Source organism: Oncorhynchus keta, unplaced genomic scaffold (genome assembly GCF_023373465.1).
Source record: "Oncorhynchus keta strain PuntledgeMale-10-30-2019 unplaced genomic scaffold, Oket_V2 Un_contig_3473_pilon_pilon, whole genome shotgun sequence".
NCBI classification, from domain to species: domain Eukaryota; kingdom Metazoa; phylum Chordata; class Actinopteri; order Salmoniformes; family Salmonidae; genus Oncorhynchus; species Oncorhynchus keta.
The window spans coordinates 29575-53773 of record NW_026287276.1 but is presented as its reverse complement, the minus strand read 5'-3'; the positions used below and the strand labels follow the sequence as shown (position 1 = coordinate 53773).

General features: G+C 43.3%; 1 long non-coding RNA gene and 1 pseudogene across 49 annotated transcripts; one reads left to right on the top strand and one right to left on the bottom strand.

Moving 5' to 3' along the window:
- The window catches only part of LOC118383880 (methionine synthase-like), a 115136-nt pseudogene extending 94984 nt beyond the window's left edge, over window positions 1-20152 (top strand).
- On the bottom strand, window positions 19772-22579 carry LOC127924003 (uncharacterized). Of its 49 annotated transcripts, none has more exons than XR_008116482.1 (12): window positions 22469-22579; window positions 22309-22422; window positions 22127-22262; window positions 21978-22089; window positions 21829-21895; window positions 21367-21479; window positions 21254-21321; window positions 21095-21208; window positions 20959-21049; window positions 20685-20890; window positions 20034-20125; window positions 19772-19921 (listed from the first exon to the last, which is right to left on the bottom strand). It is a non-coding gene; the product is annotated as an uncharacterized LOC127924003 (long non-coding RNA). The 49 variants fall into 49 exon arrangements; XR_008116485.1 differs by having other exon boundaries at window positions 21389-21479; XR_008116479.1 differs by having other exon boundaries at window positions 21300-21366; window positions 21411-21479.
- Window positions 22580-24199: the final 1620 nt, after the last annotated feature.

Here is a 24199-nt window from a genome sequence, read left to right as displayed (position 1 = left end):
ACTCTAGTGTCACTATACTGAGGTACGGACTCTAGTGTTACTATACTGATACTGAGGTACGGACTCTAGTGTTACTATACTGAGGTAACTCTAGTGTCACTATACTGAGGTACGGACTCTAGTGTCACTATACTGAGGTATGGACTCTAGTGTTACTATACTGACACCTGGCTGAGGACTCTAGTGTTACTATACTGATTTGTGTTACTATACTGAGGTACGGACTCTAGTGTTACTATACTGAGGTACGGACTCTAGTGTTAACTGATATCTATGTTACTATACTGAGGTACGGACTCTAGTGTTACTATACTGAGGCTACGTGGACTGTGTCACTATACTGACGGACTCTAGTGTCACTATACTGAGGTATGGACTTAGTGTCACTATACTGAGGTACGGACTCTAGTGTTACTATACTGAGGTACGGACGGACTCTAGTGTCCTATACTGAGACACTCTAGTGTCACTATACTGGAGGTCCTCTGAGACAGTCCTATACTGAGGTAATGGACTCTAGTGTTACTATACTGACACCTGGCTGAGGTACGGACTCTAGTGTTACTATACTGAGATACGGACTCTAGTGTTACTATACTGACAGACTCTAGGTAATGGACTCTAGTGTTACTATACTGACACCTTGCTGAGAACTCTAGTGTCACTATACTGACACCTACTGAGACGGACTCTAGTGTTACTATACTGACACCTGGCTGAGGTTAGTCGGACTCTAGTGTTACTATACTGAGGTACGGACTCTAGTGTTACTATACTGAGGTACGGACTCTAGTGTCACTATACTGACGGACTCTAGTGTCACTGAGGTACAGACTCTAGTGTTACTATACTGAGGTACGGCCTCTAGTGTTACTATACTGAGGTACGGACTCTAGTGTTACTATACTGAGGTACGGACTCTAGTGTCACTATACTGAGGTACCACTCTAGTGTTACTATACTGAGGTGGATCTAGTGTTACATGAGACACGGACTCTAGTGTTACTATACTGATGGACTCTAGTGTCACTATACTGACACCTAGCTGAGGTACCTCTAGTGTCACTATACTGACACCTTAGTGAGGTATGGACTCTAGACTATACCACTATAATGGACTCTAGTGTTACTATACTGACACCTGGCTGAGGTACGGACTCTAGTGTTACTATAATGGACTCTAGTGTCACTATACTGAGGTACGGACTCTAGTGTCACTATACTGAATACGGACTCTAGTGTTACTATACTGACACCTGGCTGAGACACGGACTCTCTATAATGGATCTAGTGTCACTATACTGAGGTACGGACTCTAGTGTCACTATACTGACACCTAGCTGAGGTATGGACTCTAGTGTCACTATACTGACACCTAGCTGAGGTACGGACTCTAGTGTTACTATACTGACACCTGGCTGATAATACGGACTCTAGTGTTACTATACTGAGACGGACTCTCACTATAATGGACTCTAGTCCTATACTGAGACAGCCTCTATAATGGATCTAGTGTCCACTGAGACAGGACCTCTATACTGATGGACTCTAGTGTTACTATACTGACTGAGACGGACTCTCTATAATGGACTTAGTCTATACTGACACCTGAGACAGACCTCTATAATGGACTCTAGTGTTACTATACTGACACCTTGCTGAGAACTCTAGTGTCAATGGATAGCTGAGTCGGACTCTAGACTATACTGACACCTGGCTGATATGGACTCTAGTGTTACTATACTGAGACACGGACTCTAGTGTTACTATACTGATGGACTCTAGTGTCACTACTGAGACAGTGTCACTATAATACGGATTAGTGTCACTATACTGAGACAGGACTCTCTGTTACTATGGATTAGGCCTCCTACTGAGACACTATCTATAATGGACTCTAGTCCACTGAGACAGACTCTAGTGTTACTAACTGGATCTAGTGTCCTGACTGAGACAGGACTCTATAATACTGAGGTTAGTGTCACTATACTGACAGGCCTCTATAATGGACTTAGTGTCACTATACTGACAGGCCTAGCTATAATGGACTCTAGTGTCACTATACTGACACCTCTATACGGACTCTAGTGTTTAGTGACACCTGGCTGAGACGGACTCTAGTGTTACTATATGAACGGACTCTAGTGTCACTATACTGAGACGGACTCTAGTGTCACTATACTGACACCTAGCTGAGGTAATGGACTCTAGTGTTACTATACTGACACCTGGCTGAGACGGACTCTAGTGTTACTATACTGAGACTCTAGGCACTCTGAGGTAATGGACTCTAGTGACCCTAGCTGAGACAGGACTCTAGTGTCACTATACTGACACCTAGCTGAGCGGACTCTAGTGTTACTATGAGACACCTGGCTGAGGTACGGACTCTAGTGTTACTATACTGAGACTCTAGTGTCACTAGACACGGACTCTAGTGTTACTATACTGAGGTACAGCCTCTAGTGTTACTATACTGAGGTACGGACTCTAGTGTCACTATACTGAGGTACGGACTCTAGTGTCACTATACTGAGGTATGGACTCTAGTGTTACTATACTGACACCTGGCTGAGACGGACTCTAGTGTTACTATACTGAGGTACGGACTCTAGTGTTACTATACTGACACCTGGCTGAGGTACGGACTCTAGTGTTACTATACTGAGGTATGGACTCTAGTGTTACTATACTGACACCTTGCTGGAACTCTAGTGTCACTATACTGACACCTAGCTGAGGTACGGACTCTAGTGTTACTATACTGACACCTGGCTGAGGTACGGACTCACTATACTGGGACTTACTATACTGAGGTACGGACTCTAGTGTTACTATACTGAGGTACGGCCTCTAGTGTCACTATACTGAGGTATGGACTCTAGTGTTACTATACTGACACCTGGCTGAGGACTCTAGTGTCACTATACTGAGGTACGGACTCTAGTGTCACTATACTGAGGTACGGACTCTAGTGTCACTATACTGAGGTACGGACTCTAGTGTCACTATACTGAGGTACGGACTCTAGTGTTACTATACTGAGGTACGGCCTCTAGTGTTACTATACTGAGGTACGGACTCTAGTGTTACTATACTGAGGTACGGACTCTAGTGTCACTATACTGACACCTAGCTGAGGTACGGACTCTAGTGTTACTATACTGACACCTAGCTGAGGTATGGACTCTAGTGTCACTATACTGACACCTAGCTGAGGTACGGACTCTAGTGTTACTATACTGACACCTGGCTGAGGTACGGACTCTAGTGTTACTATACTGAGGTACGGACTCTAGTGTCACTATACTGAGGTACGGACTCTAGTGTCACTATACTGAGGTACGGACTCTAGTGTTACTATACTGAGGCTGACGGACTCTGTGTTACTATACTGAGGTACGGACTCTAGTGTCACTATACTGAGGTACGGACTCTAGTGTCACTATACTGACACCTAGCTGAGGTACGGACTCTAGTGTTACTATACTGACACCTGGCTGAGGTACGGACTCTAGTGTTACTATACTGAGGTACGGACTCTAGTGTCACTATACTGAGGTACGGACTCTAGTGTCACTATACTGACACCTAGCTGAGGTATGGACTCTAGTGTCACTATACTGACACCTAGCTGAGGTACGGACTCTAGTGTTACTATACTGACACCTGGCTGAGGTACGGACTCTAGTGTTACTATACTGAGGTACGGACTCTAGTGTCACTATACTGAGGTACGGACTCTAGTGTTACTATACTGAGGTACAGCCTCTAGTGTTACTATACTGAGGTACGGACTCTAGTGTCACTATACTGAGGTACGGACTCTAGTGTCACTATACTGAGGTATGGACTCTAGTGTTACTATACTGACACCTGGCTGAGGTACGGACTCTAGTGTTACTATACTGAGGTACGGACTCTAGTGTTACTATACTGACACCTGGCTGAGGTACGGACTCTAGTGTTACTATACTGAGGTATGGACTCTAGTGTTACTATACTGACACCTTGCTGAGAACTCTAGTGTCACTATACTGACACCTAGCTGAGGTACGGACTCTAGTGTTACTATACTGACACCTGGCTGAGGTATGGACTCTAGTGTTACTATACTGAGGTACGGACTCTAGTGTTACTATACTGAGGTACGGACTCTAGTGTCACTATACTGAGGTACGGACTCTAGTGTCACTATACTGAGGTACGGACTCTAGTGTTACTATACTGAGGTACGGACTCTAGTGTCACTATACTGAGGTACGGACTCTAGTGTTACTATACTGAGGTACGGACTCTAGTGTTACTATACTGAGGTACGGACTCTAGTGTTACTATACTGAGGTACGGACTCTAGTGTTACTATACTGAGGTACGGACTCTAGTGTTACTATACTGAGGTACGGACTCTAGTGTTACTATACTGAGGTACGGACTCTAGTGTTACTATACTGAGGTACGGACTCTAGTGTTACTATACTGAGGTACGGACTCTAGTGTCACTATACTGACACCTAGCTGAGGTATGGACTCTAGTGTCACTATACTGACACCTAGCTGAGGTACGGACTCTAGTGTCACTATACTGACACCTAGCTGAGGTACGGACTCTAGTGTTACTATACTGACACCTGGCTGAGGTACGGACTCTAGTGTTACTATACTGAGGTACGGACTCTAGTGTTACTATACTGAGGTACGGACTCTAGTGTCACTATACTGAGGTACGGACTCTAGTGTCACTATACTGACACCTAGCTGAGGTACGGACTCTAGTGTTACTATACTGACACCTGGCTGAGGTACGGACTCTAGTGTTACTATACTGACACCTGGCTGAGGTACGGACTCTAGTGTTACTATACTGAGGTACGGACTCTAGTGTCACTATACTGAGGTACGGACTCTAGTGTCACTATACTGAGGTACGGACTCTAGTGTCACTATACTGAGGTACGGACTCTAGTGTTACTATACTGACACCTGGCTGAGGTACGGACTCTAGTGTTACTATACTGAGGTACGGACTCTAGTGTTACTATACTGACACCTGGCTGAGGTACGGACTCTAGTGTTACTATACTGAGGTACGGACTCTAGTGTTACTATACTGACACCTTGCTGAGAACTCTAGTGTCACTATACTGACACCTAGCTGAGGTACGGACTCTAGTGTTACTATACTGACACCTGGCTGAGGTATGGACTCTAGTGTTACTATACTGAGGTACGGACTCTAGTGTTACTATACTGAGGTACGGACTCTAGTGTCACTATACTGACGGACTCTAGTGTCACTATACTGAGGTACGGACTCTAGTGTTACTATACTGAGGTACGGACTCTAGTGTTACTATACTGAGGTACGGACTCTAGTGTTACTATACTGACTACGGCCTCTAGTGTTACTATACTGAGGTACGGACTCTAGTGTTACTATACTGAGGTACGGACTCTAGTGTCACTATACTGAGGTACGGACTCTAGTGTTACTATACTGAGGTACGGACTCTAGTGTTACTATACTGAGGTACGGACTCTAGTGTTACTATACTGAGGTACGGACTCTAGTGTTACTATACTGAGGTACGGACTCTAGTGTCACTACTACACCTACTGAGGTACGGACTCTAGTGTCACTATACTGACACCTACTGAGGTACGGACTCTAGTGTTATACTGACTGAGGTACGGACTCTAGTGTTACTATACTGACACCTGGCTGAGGTACGGACTCTAGTGTTACTATACTGAGGTACGGACTCTAGTGTTACTATACTGAGGTACGGACTCTAGTGTCACTATACTGAGGTACGGACTCTAGTGTCACTATACTGACACCTAGCTGAGGTATGGACTCTAGTGTCACTATACTGACACCTAGCTGAGGTACGGACTCTAGTGTTACTATACTGACACCTGGCTGACGGACTCTAGTGTTACTATACTGAGGTACGGACTCTAGTGTCACTATACTGAGGTACGGACTCTAGTGTTACTATACTGAGGTACGGCCTCTAGTGTTACTATACTGAGTTACGGACTATAGTGTTACTATACTGAGGTACGGACTCTAGTGTCACTATACTGAGGTACGGACTCTAGTGTTACTATACTGAGGTACGGCCTCTAGTGTTACTATACTGAGGTACGGACTCTAGTGTTACTATACTGAGGTACGGACTCTAGTGTCACTATACTGACACCTAGCTGAGGTATGGACTCTAGTGTCACTATACTGACACCTAGCTGAGGTATGGACTCTAGTGTTACTATACTGACACCTGAGTACGGACTCTAGTGTTACTAGACACCTGGCTGATACGGACTCTAGTGTTACTATACTGAGGTTACTACGGACTCTAGTGTCACTATACTGAGGTACGGACTCTAGTGTCACTATACTGACACCTAGCTGAGGTATGGACTCTAGTGTCACTATGACTGACACCTCTAGTGTTACTATACTGACACCTGGCTACGGACTCTAGTGTTACTATACTGACACCTGGCTGAGGTACGGACTCTAGTGTTACTATACTGAGGTACGGACTCTAGTGTTACTATACTGACGGACTCTAGTGTCACTATACTGAGGTACGGACTCTAGTGTTACTATACTGAGGTGTTACTATACTGACACCTGGTGATGGACTCTAGTGTCACTATACTGACACCTAGCTGAGGAAGTGTCACTATACTGACACCTAGCTGAGGTACGGACTCTAGTGTCACTATACTGACACCTAGCTGAGGTATGGACTCTAGTGTCACTATACTGACACCTAGCTGAGGTACGGACTCTAGTGTCACTATACTGATAACTGAGGTAGGACTCAATAGTGAACTATACTGACAGGCTGATAACTCTAGTGTTACTATACTGAGGTACGGACTCTAGTGTCACTATACTGACACCTGGCTGAGGTACGGACTCTAGTGTTACTATACTGAGGACTCTAGTGTTACTACACCTGACACGGACTCTAGTGTTACTATACTGATAACTACCCCAATAGGAAGCTATACATGACAGGCTGATAACTATAGCCCAATAGGAAGCTATACATGACAGACTGATAACTATAGCCCAATAGGAAGCTATACATGACAGGCTGATAACTACAGGCCAATAGGAAGCCAGACTGATAACTACAGCCCAATAGGAAGCTATACATGACAGGCTGATAACTACAGCCCAATAGGAAGCTATACATGACAGACTGATAACTACAGCCCAATAGGAAGCTATACATGACAGGCTGATAACTACAGCCCAATAGGAAGCTATACATGACAGGCTGATAACTATAGGCCAATAGGAAGCCAGACTGATAACTACAGCCCAATAGGAAGCTATACATGACAGACTGATAACTACAGCCCAATAGGAAGCTATACATGACAGACTGATAACTACAGCCCAATAGGAAGCTATACATGACAGGCTGATAACTACAGCCCAATAGGAAGCTATACATGACAGGCTGATAACTACAGCCCAATAGGAAGCTATACATGACAGACTGATAACTATAGGACTATACATGACAGACTGATAACTATAGGACCAATAGGAAGCCAGACTGATAACTACAGCCCAATAGGAAGCTATACATGACAGACTGATAACTACAGCCCAATAGGAAGCTATACATGACAGACTGATAACTACAGCCCAATAGGAAGCTATACATGACAGACTGATAACTACAGCCCAATAGGAAGCTATACATGACAGACTGATAACTACAGCCCAATAGGAAGCTATACATGACAGACTGATAACTATAGCCCAATAGGAAGCTATACATGACAGACTGATAACTATAGGCCAATAGGAAGCTATACATGACAGACTGATAACTATAGCCCAATAGGAAGCTATACATGACAGACTGATAACTATAGGCCAATAGGAAGCTATACATGACAGACTGATAACTATAGACCAATAGGAAGCTATACATGACAGACTGATAACTACAGGCCAATAGGAAGCTATACATGACAGGCTGATAACTATAGCCCAATAGGAAGCTATACATGACAGGCTGATAACTACAGCCCAATAGGAAGCCAGACTGATAACTATAGCCCAATAGGAAGCCAGACTGATAACTATAGCCCAATAGGAAGCTATACATGACAGACTGATAACTACAGCCCAATAGGAAGCTATACATGACAGACTGATAACTATAGGCCAATAGGAAGCTATACATGACAGACTGATAACTATAGGCCAATAGGAAGCTATAGCCCAATAGGAAGCTATACATGACAGACTGATAACTACAGCCCAATAGGAAGCTATACATGACAGGCTGATAACTATAGGCCAATAGGAAGCCAGACTGATCACTACAGGCCAATAGGAAGCCAGACTGATAACTACAGGCCAATAGGAAGCCAGACTGATAACTACAGGCCAATAGGAAGCCAGACATGACAGGCTGATAACTACAGGCCAATAGGAAGCTATACATGACAGACTGATAACTACAGCCCAATAGGAAGCTATACATGACAGACTGATAACTACAGCCCAATAGGAAGCTATACATGACAGGCTGATAACTACAGCCCAATAGGAAGCCAGACTGATAACTACAGGCCAATAGGAAGCTATACATGACAGGCTGATAACTACAGCCCAATAGGAAGCTATACATGACAGACTGATAACTACAGCCCAATAGGAAGCTATACATGACAGACTGATAACTATAGGCCAATAGGAAGCTATACATGACAGGCTGATAACTACAGCCCAATAGGAAGCTATACATGACAGACTGATAACTATAGCCCAATAGGAAGCTATACATGACAGACTGATAACTACAGCCCAATAGGAAGCTATACATGACAGACTGATAACTATAGGCCAATAGGAAGCTATACATGACAGGCTGATAACTATAGCCCAATAGGAAGCCAGACTGATAACTACAGCCCAATAGGAAGCTATACATGACAGACTGATAACTACAGCCCAATAGGAAGCTATACATGACAGACTGATAACTACAGCCCAATAGGAAGCTATACATGACAGACTGATAACTATAGCCCAATAGGAAGCTATACATGACAGACTGATAACTACAGCCCAATAGGAAGCTATACATGACAGACTGATAACTATAGCCCAATAGGAAGCTATACATGACAGACTGATAACTACAGCCCAATAGGAAGCTATACATGACAGACTGATAACTATAGCCCAATAGGAAGCTATACATGACAGGCTGATAACTATAGCCCAATAGGAAGCTGATAACTAGCCCAATAGGAAGCTATACATGACAGGCTGATAACTACAGCCCAATAGGAAGCTATACATGACAATGAGGAAGCTATACATGACAGACTGATAACTACAGCCCAATAGGAAGCTATACATGACAGGCTGATAACTACAGCCCAATAGGAAGCTATACATGACAGACTGATAACTACAGCCCAATAGGAAGCTATACATGACAGACTGATAACTACAGCCCAATAGGAAGCTATACATGACAGACTGATAACTATAGCCCAATAGGAAGCTATACATGACAGACTGATAACTACAGCCCAGCCAATAGGAAGCTATACATGACAGGCTGATAACTATAGCCCAATAGGAAGCTGATAACTATAGAAGCAGACAGACTGATAACTACAGCCCAATAGGAAGCTATACATGACAGGCTGATAACTACAGCCCAATAGGAAGCTATACATGACAGGCTGATAACTACAGCCCAATAGGAAGCTATACATGACAGGCTGATAACTACAGCCCAATAGGAAGCTATACATGACAGGCTGATAACTACAGCCCAATAGGAAGCTATACATGACAGGCTGATAACTACAGCCCAATAGGAAGCTATACATGACAGGCTGATAACTACAGCCCAATAGGAAGCTATACATGACAGACTGATAACTACAGCCCAATAGGAAGCTATACATGACAGGCTGATAACTATAGCCCAATAGGAAGCTATACATGACAGGCTGATAACTACAGCCCAATAGGAAGCTATACATGACAGGCTGATAACTACAGCCCAATAGGAAGCTATACATGACAGGCTGATAACTACAGCCCAATAGGAAGCTGATAACTATAGGAAGCTAGACAGGCTGATAACTATAGCCCAATAGGAAGCTATACATGACAGACTGATAACTATAGCCCAATAGGAAGCTATACATGACAGACTGATAACTACAGCCCAATAGGAAGCTATACATGACAGACTGATAACTACAGCCCAATAGGAAGCTATACATGACAGGCTGATAACTATAGCCCAATAGGAAGCTATACATGACAGATGAAACTACAGCCCAATAGGAAGCTATACATGACAGGCTGATAACTACAGCCCAATAGGAAGCTATACATGACAGACTGATAACTATAGCCCAATAGGAAGCTATACATGACAGACTGATAACTATAGCCCAATAGGAAGCTATACATGACAGGCTGATAACTATAGCCCAATAGGAAGCTATACATGACAGGCTGATAACTATAGCCCAATAGGAAGCTATACATGACAGACTGATAACTATAGGCCAATAGGAAGCTATACATGACAGACTGATAACTATAGACCAATAGGAAGCTATACATGACAGACTGATAACTATAGGCCAATAGGAAGCTAACTGACAGACTGATAACTATAGGCCAATAGGAAGCTATACATGACAGACTGATAACTATAGCCCAATAGGAAGCTATACATGACAGACTGATAACTATAGCCCAATAGGAAGCTATACATGACAGGCTGATAACTAAGCTAGCCCAATAGGAAGCCAGACAGACTGATAACTATAGCCCAATAGGAAGCTATACATGACAGACTGATAACTATAGCCCAATAGGAAGCTATACATGACAGGCTGATAACTATAGCCCAATAGGAAGCTATACATGACAGACTGATAACTATAGGCCAATAGGAAGCCAGACTGATAACTACAGCCCAATAGGAAGCTATACATGACAGACTGATAACTACAGCCCAATAGGAAGCTATACATGACAGACTGATAACTACAGCCCAATAGGAAGCTATACATGACAGGCTGATAACTACAGCCCAATAGGAAGCTATACATGACAGACTGATAACTATAGCCCAATAGGAAGCTATACATGACAGGCTGATAACTATAGCCCAATAGGAAGCTATACATGACAGACTGATAACTACAGCCCAATAGGAAGCTATACATGACAGGCTGATAACTATAGCCCAATAGGAAGCTATACATGACAGACTGATAACTATAGCCCAATAGGAAGCTATACATGACAGACTGATAACTACAGCCCAATAGGAAGCTATACATGACAGGCTGATAACTATAGCCCAATAGGAAGCTATACATGACAGACTGATAACTATAGCCCAATAGGAAGCTATACATGACAGACTGATAACTACAGCCCAATAGGAAGCTATACATGACAGGCTGATAACTATAGCCCAATAGGAAGCTATACATGACAGGCTGATAACTACAGCCCAATAGGAAGCTATACATGACAGGCTGATAACTATAGCCCAATAGGAAGCTATACATGACAGGCTGATAACTATAGCCCAATAGGAAGCTATACATGACAGACTGATAACTACAGCCCAATAGGAAGCTATACATGACAGACTGATAACTACAGCCCAATAGGAAGCTATACATGACAGGCTGATAACTACAGCCCAATAGGAAGCTATACATGACAGACTGATAACTATAGCCCAATAGGAAGCCAGACTGATAACTACAGCCCAATAGGAAGCTATACATGACAGGCTGATAACTACAGCCCAATAGGAAGCTATACATGACAGGCTGATAACTACAGCCCAATAGGAAGCTATACATGACAGACTGATAACTACAGCCCAATAGGAAGCCAGACTGATAACTACAGGCCAATAGGAAGCCAGACTGATAACTATAAATAAATAAATAAATACAGCCCAATAGGAAGCTATACATGACAGACTGATAACTATAGGCCAATAGGAAGCCAGACTGATCACTACAGCCCAATAGGAAGCTATATATGACAGGCTGATAACTATAGGCCAATAGGAAGCCAGACTGATCACTAGGCCAATAGGAAGCTATACATGACAGACTGATAACTATAGGCCAATAGGAAGCTGATACATGACAGACAGGCTGATAACTATAGGCCAATAGGAAGCCAGACTGATCACTACAGGCCAATAGGAAGCTATACATGACAGACTGATAACTACAGCCCAATAGGAAGCTATACATGACAGGCTGATAACTACAGGCCAATAGGAAGCTATACATGACAGACTGATAACTATAGCCCAATAGGAAGCTATACATGACAGACTGATAACTACAGCCCAATAGGAAGCTATACATGACAGACTGATAACTATAGCCCAATAGGAAGCTATACATGACAGACTGATAACTACAGCCCAATAGGAAGCTATACATGACAGACTGATAACTATAGCCCAATAGGAAGCTATACATGACAGGCTGATAACTACAGCCCAATAGGAAGCCAGACTGATAACTATAGCCCAATAGGAAGCTATACATGACAGACTGATAACTACAGCCCAATAGGAAGCTATACATGACAGGCTGATAACTACAGCCCAATAGGAAGCTATACATGACAGACTGATAACTACAGCCCAATAGGAAGCTATACATGACAGGCTGATAACTATAGCCCAATAGGAAGCTATACATGACAGACTGATAACTACAGCCCAATAGGAAGCTATACATGACAGGCTGATAACTACAGCCCAATAGGAAGCTATACATGACAGGCTGATAACTACAGCCCAATAGGAAGCTATACATGACAGGCTGATAACTATAGCCCAATAGGAAGCCAGACTGATAACTACAGCCCAATAGGAAGCTATACATGACAGACTGATAACTACAGCCCAATAGGAAGCTATACATGACAGGCTGATAACTATAGCCCAATAGGAAGCTATACATGACAGGCTGATAACTACAGGCCAATAGGAAGCCAGACTGATAACTACAGCCCAATAGGAAGCTATACATGACAGACTGATAACTATAGCCCAATAGGAAGCTATACATGACAGGCTGATAACTATAGGCCAATAGGAAGCTATACATGACAGGCTGATAACTACAGGCCAATAGGAAGCCAGACTGATAACTACAGGCCAATAGGAAGCCAGACTGATAACTACAGGCCAATAGGAAGCCAGACTGATCACTACAGGCCAATAGGAAGCCAGACTGATCACTACAGGCCAATAGGAAGCCAGACTGATAACTACAGGCCAATAGGAAGCCAGACTGATAACTACAGGCCAATAGGAAGCCAGACTGATCACTACAGGCCAATAGGAAGCCAGACTGATCACTACAGGCCAATAGGAAGCCAGACTGATAACTACAGGCCAATAGGAAGCCAGAATGATCACTACAGACCAATAGGAAGCCAGACTGATCACTACAGGCCAATAGGAAGCCAGACTGATCACTACAGGCCAATAGGAAGCCAGACTGATCACTACAGGCCAATAGGAAGCCAGACTGATAACTACAGGCCAATAGGAAGCCAGACTGATAACTACAGGCCAATAGGAAGCCAGAATGATCACTACAGACCAATAGGAAGCCAGACTGATCACTACAGGCCAATAGGAAGCCAGACTGATCACTACAGGCCAATAGGAAGCCAGACTGATAACTACAGGCCAATAGGAAGCCAGACTGATAACTACAGGCCAATAGGAAGCCAGACTGATCACTACAGGCCAATAGGAAGCCAGACTGATAACTACAGGCCAATAGGAAGCCAGACTGATCACTACAGGCCAATAGGAAGCCAGACTGATAACTACAGGCCAATAGGAAGCCAGACTGATCACTACAGGCCAATAGGAAGCCAGACTGATAACTACAGGCCAATAGGAAGCCAGACTGATCACTACAGGCCAATAGGAAGCCAGACTGATCACTACAGGCCAATAGGAAGCCACTAATAGGCCAGGTGAACCGTGACATTAAGAGTCCATGAGAAGCTAAAGGTCTGTGCGTCTCCCCGTCCACCAGGCGTTTGCCGAGGAGCTCCACGCCAGGGTGCGTAGGGAGCTGTGGGGCTACAGCGTGGAGGAGAACCTCCCGACAGAGGACATGCACAGGATCCGTTACGAGGGCATCAGGCCGGCCGCAGGATACCCCTCCCAGCCCGACCACACTGAGAAGACCGCCATGTGGACGCTGGGCGAGGTAGAGGAGAAGACGGGTAAGGTCTCTTCCTCTCACCTCCTCTCCCTTTCATCTGATCTGAAACATCTGACCAGGTGAAAGACGGTCTAATGAGGAGCGTCCAGATCATATTGTTTCCACTTGTCCAGTCTTTTCCTATCGGTGCAGATGAATGTCTAATTGACAGTCTAACGAGGAGCTTCTAACCCCATATTGTTTCTACCTGTCCAGATGAATGTCTAATTGACAGTCTAACGAGGAGCTTCTAACCCCATATTGTTTCTACCTGTCCAGATGAATGTCTAATTGACAGTCTAACGAGGAGCTTCTAACCCCATATTGTTTCTACCTGTCCAGATGAATGTCTAATTGACAGTCTAACGAGGAGCTTCTAACCCCATATTGTTTCTACCTGTCCAGATGAATGTCTAATTGACAGTCTAACGAGGAGCTTCTAACCCCATATTGTTTCTACCTGTCCAGATGAATGTCTAATTGACAGTCTAACGAGGAGCTTCTAACCCCATGTTGTTTCTACCTGTCCAGATGAATGTCTAATTGACAGTCTAACGAGGAGCTTCTAACCCCATATTGTTCTACCTGTCCAGATGAATGTCTAATTGACAGTCTAACGAGGAGCTTCTAACCCCATATTGTTTCTACCTGTCCAGATGAATGTCTAATTGACAGTCTAACGAGGAGCTTCTAACCCCATATTGTTTCTACCTGTCCAGATGAATGTCTAATTGACAGTCTAACGAGGAGCTTCTAACCCCATGATGTTTCTACCTGTCCAGATGAATGTCTAATTGACAGCTAACGAGGAGTCTCTAAATGATGGTTTCTACCTGTCCAGATGAATGTCTAATTGACAGTCTAACAGGAGCTTCTAACCCCATGTTGTTTCTACCTGTCCAGATGAATGTCTAATTGACAGTCTAATGAGGAGCTTCCAACCCCATATTGTTTCTACCTGTCCAGATGAATGTCTAATTGACAGTCTAACGAGGAGCTTCTAACCCCATATTGTTTCTACCTGTCCAGATGAATGTCTAATTGACAGTCTAACGAGGAGCTTCTAACCCCATATTGTTTCTACCTGTCCAGATGAATGTCTAATTGACAGTCTAACGAGGAGCTTCTAACCCCATATTGTTTCTACCTGTCCAGATGAATGTCTAATTGACAGTCTAACGAGGAGCTTCTAACCCCATATTGTTTCTACCTGTCCAGATGAATGTCTAATTGACAGTCTAACGAGGAGCTTCTAACCCCATATTGTTTCTACCTGTCCAGATGAATGTCTAATTGACAGTCTAACGAGGAGCTTCTAACCCCATGTTGTTTCTACCTGTCCAGATGAATGTCTAATTGACAGTCTAACGAGGAGCTTCTAACCCCATATTGTTTCTACCTGTCCAGATGAATGTCTAATTGACAGTCTAACGAGGAGCTTCTAACCCCATATTGTTTCTACCTGTCCAGATGAATGTCTAATTGACAGTCTAACGAGGAGCTTCTAACCCCATGTTGTTTCTACCTGTCCAGATGAATGTCTAATTGACAGTCTTGGGCTTCTAACCCCATATTGTTTCTACCTGTCCAGATGAATGTCTAATTGACAGTCTAACGAGGAGCTTCTAACCCCATATTGTTTCTACCTGTCCAGATGAATGTCTAATTGACAGTCTAACGAGGAGCTTCTAACCCCATATTGTTTCTACCTGTCCAGATGAATGTCTAATTGACAGTCTAACGAGGAGCTTCTAACCCCATATTGTTTCTACCTGTCCAGATGAATGTCTAATTGACAGTCTAACGAGGAGCTTCTAACCCCATATTGGTTCTACCTGTCCAGATGAATGTCTAATTGACAGTCTAACGAGGAGCTTCTAACCCCATATTGTTTCCACTTGTCCAGTCTTTTCCTATCAGTGCAGATGAATCTAATTGAGATGGGGGATGGGGGGGGGGGAAGAGTAGTTTCTCCATTATAGACTTCTTTCTGTGTTGGTTGGCTTTTATGACTGATGGCGACCCCCCCCCCCCCAAAATCCCAGCCGCTTGAGAGAGTCTCTAAATGAGGTTTTGACAAAGATGATGTCTGATGTTTTTCCAGGTATAAAGTTGACTGAGTCTCTGGCCATGACCCCAGCAGCTGCTGTCTCTGGGCTGTACTTCTCTCATCCTAAAGCGACCTACTTCGCAGTGGGAAAGATCACCAGAGAACAGGTACTGATACAGGCTCAGGGTGGGATTTCATTTGTTTCTATTTGTTGTGTAACTGATTAACAAGCCACCACAAGGGGGCGCTGTTTTCAAACCCCACTGACACTTGGGCCTAAGGCACTGTTCATCCTAAGTTCAACAGGCGTCACTACAGTCCTTGGTTCAAACCCCACTGACACTTGGGCCTAAGGCACTGTTCATCCTAAGTTCAACAGGCGTCACTACAGTCCTTGGTTCAAATCCCACTGACACTTGGGCCTAGGGCACTGTTCATCCAAAGTTCAAGAGGCGTCACTACAGTCCTTGGTTCAAATCCTGTCTAACTGTCTAAAAGCTCTACAGTTGTGTTTTTGGTTTGCTAATTTAGTAGCACGTTAGCCTATCTAGTGGTTAGCTTCTTCCAAAATCAAGCCTTTGCTTAGTGACAGCAGAGAATCCCCTCCTGAATCAAGAGCCTTGCTGTCTAATGTATATATATGTGTTTTGTGCATGCAGCAAACTGAGTAGCATTTTTGAGTGTACTTGTATAGTTTAGGTCAGAAACGGTCCAAAATGCGCTCGTTAACATTTAGTTAGCGTTCTCTATGGGATTTTACATGTACTTGGGGCGGCAGGGTAGCCTAGTGGTTAGAGCGTTGGACTAGTAACCAGCAGGTAGCCTAGTGGTTAGAGTGTTGGACTAGTAACCAGCAGGTAGCCTAGTGGTTAGAGCGTTGGACTAGTTACCAGCAGGTAGCCTAGTGGTTAGAGCGTTGGACTAGTAACCAGCAGGTAGCCTAGTGGTTAGAGCGTTGGACCAGTAACCAGCAGGTAGCCTAGTGGTTAGAGCGTTGGACTAGTAACCAGCAGGTAGCCTAGTGGTTAGAGTGTTGGACTAGTAACCAGCAGGTAGCCTAGTGGTTAGAGTGTTGGACTAGTTACCAGCAGGTAGCCTAGTGGTTAGAGCGTTGGACTAGTAACCAGCAGGTAGCCTAGTGGTTAGAGCGTTGGACTAGTAACCAGCAGGTAGCCTAGTGGTTAGAGCGTTGGACTAGTAACCAGCAGGTAGCCTAGTGGTTAGAGCGTTGGACTAGTAACCAGCAGGTAGCCTAGTGGTTAGAGTGTTGGACTAGTAACCAGCAGGTAGCCTAGTGGTTAGAGGGTTGGACTAGTAACCAGCAGGTAGCCTAGTGGTTAGAGCGTTGGACTAGTAACCAGCAGGTAGCCTAGTGGTTAGAGCGTTGGACTAGTTACCAGCAGGTAGCCTAGTGGTTAGAGTGTTGGACTAGTAACCAGCAGGTAGCCTAGTGGTTAGAGCGTTGGACTAGTAACCAGCAGGTAGCCTAGTGGTTAGAGCGTTGGACTAGTAACCAGCAGGTAGCCTAGTGGTTAGAGCGTTGGACTAGTAACCAGCAGGTAGCCTAGTGGTTAGAGCGTTGGACTAGTAACCAGCAGGTAGCCTAGTGGTTAGAGCGTTGGACTAGTAACCAGCAGGTAGCCTAGTGGTTAGTGTTGGACTAGTAACCAGCAGGTAGCCTAGTGGTTAGAGCGTTGGACTAGTAACCAGCAGGTAGCCTAGTGGTTAGAGCGTTGGACTAGTAACCAGCAGGTAGCCTAGTGGTTAGAGCGTTGGACTAGTAACCAGCAGGTAGCCTAGTGGTTAGAGCGTTGGACTAGTAACCAGCAGGTAGCCTAGTGGTTAGAGCGTTGGACTAGTAACCAGCAGGTAGCCTAGTGGTTAGAGCGTTGGACTAGTAACCAGCAGGTAGCCTAGTGGTTAGAGCGTTGGACTAGTAACCAGCAGGTAGCCTAGTGGTTAGAGCGTTGGACTAGTAACCAGCAGGTAGCCTAGTGGTTAGAGCGTTGGACTAGTAACCAGCAGGTAGCCTAGTGGTTAGAGCGTTGGACTAGTAACCAGCAGGTAGCCTAGTGGTTAGAGCGTTGGACTAGTAACCAGCAGGTAGCCTAGTGGTTAGAGCGTTGGACTAGTAACCAGCAGGTAGCCTAGTGGTTAGAGCGTTGGACTAGTAACCAGCAGGTAGCCTAGTGGTTAGAGCGTTGGGCCATAAATATTGTTCAGGGTTGGCAGGTCTGTACACGTCTCATCACCTACTTGGTATGTCATGACATTATGTTAATGGGGTTAATGTCTGGTATGTCATGACATTATGCTAATGTATGGTATGTCATGACATTATATTAATGATGGTAATGTCTGGTATGTCATGACATTATGTTAATGTCTGGTATGTCATGCCATTATGTTAATGTCTGGTATGTCATGACATTATGCTAATGTATGGTATGTCATGACATTATATTAATGGTGGTAATGTGTGGTATGTCATGACATTATGCTAATGTATGGTATGTCATGACATTATATTAATGGTGGTAATGTCTGGTATGTCATGACATTATGCTAATGTGTGGTATGTTAATGTGTGGTATGTCATGACATTATATTAATGTGTGGTATGTTAATGTGTGGTATGTCATGACATTATATTAATGTCTGGTATGTTAATGTGTGGTATGTCATGACATTATATTAATGTGTGGTATGTTAATGTGTGGTATGTCATGACATTATATTAATGTGTGGTATGTAAATGTCTGGTATGTTAATGTGTGGTATGTCATGACATTATATTAATGGTGGTAATGTCTGGTATGTCATGACATTATGCTAATGTATGTCATGACATTATATTAATGGTGGTAATGTGTGGTATGTCATGACATTATATTAATGGTGGTAATGTGTGGTATGTCATGACATTATGCTAATGTATGTCATGACATTATATTAATGGTGGTATGTTAATGTGTGGTATGTCATGACATTATGTTAATGTCTGGTATGTTAATGTGTGGTATGTCATGACATTATATTAATGTCTGGTATGTTAATGTGTGGTATGTCATGACATTATATTAATGTGTGGTATGTTAATGTCTGGTATGTTAATGTGTGGTATGTCATGACATTATATTAATGTGTGGTATGTAAATGTCTGGTATGTTAATGTGTGGTATGTCATGACATTATGCTAATGTGTGGTATGTAAATGTCTGGTATGTTAATGTGTGGTATGTCATGACATTATATTAACGTGTGGTATGTTACTGTTACCATAGGTGGAGGACTATGCTGGGAGGAAAGAGATGCCAGTGTCTGAGGTGGAACGCTGGCTGGGGCCAATCCTGGGCTACGACACTGACTGACAGTGATACTTCAACCAATCCTGGGCTACGACACTAATGCATCCACAACCACTACCTAGAAAACAGAGGCGCTGCTCAATGGTCATGTCTAGATGGGATACAGCTTTTGTCAGATTGACGTCAAAAGTTGACAAATTCTAACCCTTTTCCCAACCTTAACCCAATTCTCCTAACCTGCTACGTTAATTCTCCTAACCTGCTACGTTAATTCTCCTAACCTGCTACGTTAATTCTCCCTAACCTGCTACGTTAATTCTCCCTAACCTGCTACGTTAATTCTCCTAACCTGCTACGTTAATTCTCCTAACCTGCTACGTTAATTCTCCCTAACCTGCTACGTTAATTCTCCCTAACCTGCTACGTTAATTCTCCCTAACCTGCTACGTTAATTCTCCCTAACCTGCTACGTTAATTCTCCTAACTTGCTTAACCTGCTATTAATTCTCCCTAACCTGCTACGTTAATAACCTGCTAAATGTCCCTAACCTGCTACGTTAATTCTCCCTAACCTGCTACGTTAATTCTCCCTAACCTGCTACGTTAATTCTCCCTAACCTGCTTCCCTAACCTGCTACGTTAAACCTGCTCCCTAACCTGTATGTAATTCTCCCTAACCTGCTATGTTAATTCTCCCTAACCTGCTACGTTAATTCTCCCTAACCTGCTACGTTAATCTCCCTAACCTGCTAAATTCTCCCTAACCTGCTATGTTAATTCTCCCTAACCTGCTATATTAATTCTCCTAACCTGCTACGTAATGTAAATTCTCCCAACCTATGTCCCTGCTATTTTAATTCTCCCTAACCTGCTTTAATTCTCCCCTAACCTGCTACGTTACTCCCTAACCTGCTACGTTAATTCTCCTAACCTGCTAAATTCTCCCTAACCTGCTATATTAATTCTCCCTAACCTGCTGGGACGTTAATTCTCCCTAACCTGCTACGTTAATTCTCCCTAACCTGCTACGTTAATTCTCCCTAACCTGCTACGTTAATTCTCCCTAACCTGCTACGTTAATTCTCCCTAACCTGCTACGTTAATTCTCCCTAACCTGCTACGTTAATTCTCCCTAACCTGCTACGTTAATTCTCCCTAACCTGCTACGTTAATTCTCCTAACCTGCTACGTTAATTCTCCCTAACCTGCTACGTTAATTCTCCCTAACCTGCTACGTTAATTCTCCCTAACCTGCTACGTTAATTCTCCCAACCTGCTACGTTAATTCTCCCTAACCTGCTACGTTAATTCTCCTAACCTGCTACGTTAATTCTCCCTAACCTGCTACGTTAATTCTCCCTAACCTGCTACGTTAATTCTCCCTAACCTGCTACGTTAATTCTCCTAACCTGCTACGTTAATTCTCCCTAACCTGCTACGTTAATTCTCCCTAACCTGCTACGTTAATTCTCCTAACCTGCTACGTTAATTCTCCCTAACCTGCTACGTTAATTCTCCCTAACCTGCTACGTTAATTCTCCCTAACCTGCTACGTTAATTCTCCCAACCTGCTACGTTAATTCTCCCTAACCTGCTACGTTAATTCTCCCTAACCTGCTACGTTAATTCTCCCTAACCTGCTACGTTAATTCTCCTAACCTGCTACGTTAATTCTCCCTAACCTGCTACGTTAATTCTCCTAACCTGCTACGTTAATTCTCCTAACCTGCTACGTTAATTCTCCTAACCTGCTACGTTAATTCTCCCTAACCTGCTACGTTAATTCTCCCTAACCTGCTACGTTAATTCTCCCTAACCTGCTATGTTAATTCTCCCTAACCTGCTACGTTAATTCTCCCTAACCTGCTACGTTAATTCTCCCTAACCTGCTACGTTAATTCTCCTAACCTGCTACAATTCTCCCTAACCTGCTACGTTAATTCTCCTAACCTGCTACGTTAATTCTCCTAACCTGCTTTAATTCTCCCTAACCTGCTACGTTAATTCTCCCTAACCTGCTACGTTAATTCTCCCTGACCTGCTTAATTCTCCCTGACCTGCTACGTTAATTCTCCCTAACCTGCTACGTTAATTCTCCCTAACCTGCTACGTTAATTCTCCCTAACCTGCTACGTTAATTCTCCTGCTACGTTAATTCTCCCTAACCTGCTACGTTAATTCTCCTAACCTGCTACGTTAATTCTCCTAACCTGCTACGTTAATTCTCCCTAACCTGCTACGTTAATTCTCCCTGACCTGCTACGTTAATTCTCCTAACCTGCTAAACCTGCTATGTTAATTCCCTAACCTGCTACCTGCTACGTTAATTCTCCTAACCTGCTACGTTAATTCTCCTAACCTGCTACGTTAATTCTCCCTAACCTGCTACGTTAATTCTCCCTAACCTGCTACGTTAATTCTCCTAACCTGCTAAATTCTCCTAACCTGCTCAATTCTCCCTAACCTGCTACGTTAATTCTCCCTAACCTGCTACGTTAATTCTCCTAACCTGCTACGTTAATTCTCCCTAACCTGCTACGTTAATTCTCCCAACCTGCTACGTTAATTCTCCCTAACCTGCAATGTTAATTCTCCCTAACCTGCAACGTTAATTCTCCCTAACCTGCTACGTTAATTCTCCCTAACCTGCTACGTTAATTCTCCCTAACCTGCTACGTTAATTCTCCCTAACCTGCTACGTTAATTCTCCCAACCTGCTACGTTAATTCTCCCTAACCTGCAATGTTAATTCTCCCTAACCTGCAATGTTAATTCTCCCTAACCTGCTACGTTAATTCTCCCTAACCTGCTACATTAATGCTCCTAACTTGCTTCAAAAAGTACATTCTGAAAAAATCTGCATCCCTTCTAGACCCTAATTTTTTAAAAACGTACACTTCAAGTGAATCAAGGCTCAACTTTTAAAAAATAAGTTTATTTTTTATAGCTATTTTCAAAATAGCCACCTGTCAGTTAAGAAATGGAGCTTTTTTGTATGGTCTAACATTTTACAGTTTTAATATAACAGCTGTTGCCAATGTCATTTATACTTTATTCTGGCAATCACAATCTTAGATTTGAATAATTAACAGATACATATGGTTTAATTTCATAATTTGATCATTAGGGACATATTAAGTTCTAGAAGACGTTCATTTCCTCAGCAGTTTTATTTGAGATTGTATTTATGCTAAATTAGATACAACTTGTTTACACAATTTATAATTAGTAAAAATGGTCTTCATCACAAAATGTACACTTACTTGACACGCCATATTAATGTTTCAATGTCTATAAAAGGTACATGTTTTTAATGAATGGTTATTGTAAATTACAGATTTGAATAATTTTGGATTGTTTCACAATTTGTCTTGAAAGAAATGTGCCAAAAACTATTGACTGACCAGTTGTCATTTTGCAATGTTATCGATTCATCCTGGAGGTGTCCACTATTTCTGAAAAGAAGTAATGATTTATTTTATTTTATGAATGTTCTGAGATTACAGTGTTTGATCTGGAACCATATTCATTTAGTATAAAATCATTTACTCACGATGTGGCTCTGTCTTGATGTCTGTTGTATTATACGATTACAAAACAACACGAGCTGCAGCGCTCTTTAACAGTTCATATACTATATTGGCTGGCCTTGTATTGAAATATTGATTGATTAGTTGGTTGATCGGGATATGCCTCCCGTGATAAAACAAAAACATTCCTGACATACCTCAAGCTAATCCTATTTTAACGATTTTTTTAATGATTCAATCAACCAGAATCTCCTACCGCCGTCGGTGTACGACGCCGTTCTTCAATAACAGTCGTATCTTCCTTCATCCGTTCACGTTGCTGCACCATCTGTTTTTAAATGATACCGGAAGAGGGAGCACAGTGATCATCTTCAAAGTCTCGGCTCACACACACACACCTGCACAACTCCTCCCCGTTTTGAATATGTAACCCGTCCAATGAGAGCGAGGCAACACATCCTGGGTTATTCTTCAGCTCCGGTCAGCAGCATCCCCGGTGCTGCCTTCTGTCGCCTCCACACGGATACTCCGTTCGGCTCTGTCGGGTCTCTGTCGCGGACGGCAACTATGGCTGATACGGGAGAAGCCGGAGAAGATGAAATCCAGTTCCTACGAACCGTAAGTGCATTTCTAAGCGATTACACTGTTGTAATATGTCGGTTTGATACTACTGTTGGTTCGGTTGTAGATTTGTCTGCATCGCGTTAGATTCCTCCGGTTCGGTTCTGGCTGTTGGCGCAGAGTTTACCGCAAAGCTGCTGCGCCGCGCTGAGCGCAGAGACTACAGTTGACAGCTTTGTGTGTCATATCGTTATTTATGACTACATTTAATTTGACTTTTAAGTTCCCTAGATATTAATGGATGTTGAACGTGATTCGTCATGACGATGTCGCATCATCTACAGTGCCATCTGGAATTCGCATCGTGGGTGTTAAAAGGATGGAGCGCCCCGAGCTTGGGGTTTACTGTAAAAGTAGCCTACGGATGCCGAGGTGCTGAAACGGGA